The 207-nt window shown below is 56.0% G+C and overlaps 1 pseudogene; it reads left to right on the top strand.

Annotated features, from left to right (window-relative positions):
- On the top strand, window positions 1-114 carry LOC118345177 (annotated as a pseudogene; the record flags this gene model as incomplete).
- Between the last annotated feature and the right edge of the window lie 93 nt (window positions 115-207).

Raw genomic sequence — 207 nt, 5'->3', positions numbered from 1 at the left:
ACGTAGCGAAATGCGATACTTGGTGTGAATTGCAGAATCCCGCGAATCATCGAGTCTTTGAACGCAAGTTGCGCCCGAAGCCATTCGGCCGAGGGCACGTCTGACTGGGTGTCACGCATCGTTGCCCCAACCCCAAACACTTCTTATGATGTGTGGGGTGCGGGGAAGACATTGGCCTCCCGTGTGCTTCTGCTCGCGGTTAGCCTA

Source organism: Juglans regia, unplaced genomic scaffold, assembly GCF_001411555.2.
Source record: "Juglans regia cultivar Chandler unplaced genomic scaffold, Walnut 2.0 Scaffold_16203, whole genome shotgun sequence".
Classification (NCBI taxonomy): Eukaryota; Viridiplantae; Streptophyta; class Magnoliopsida; order Fagales; family Juglandaceae; genus Juglans; species Juglans regia.
Note: the sequence above shows the minus strand (reverse complement) of the source record. Positions and strands in the feature narration are given on the sequence as shown.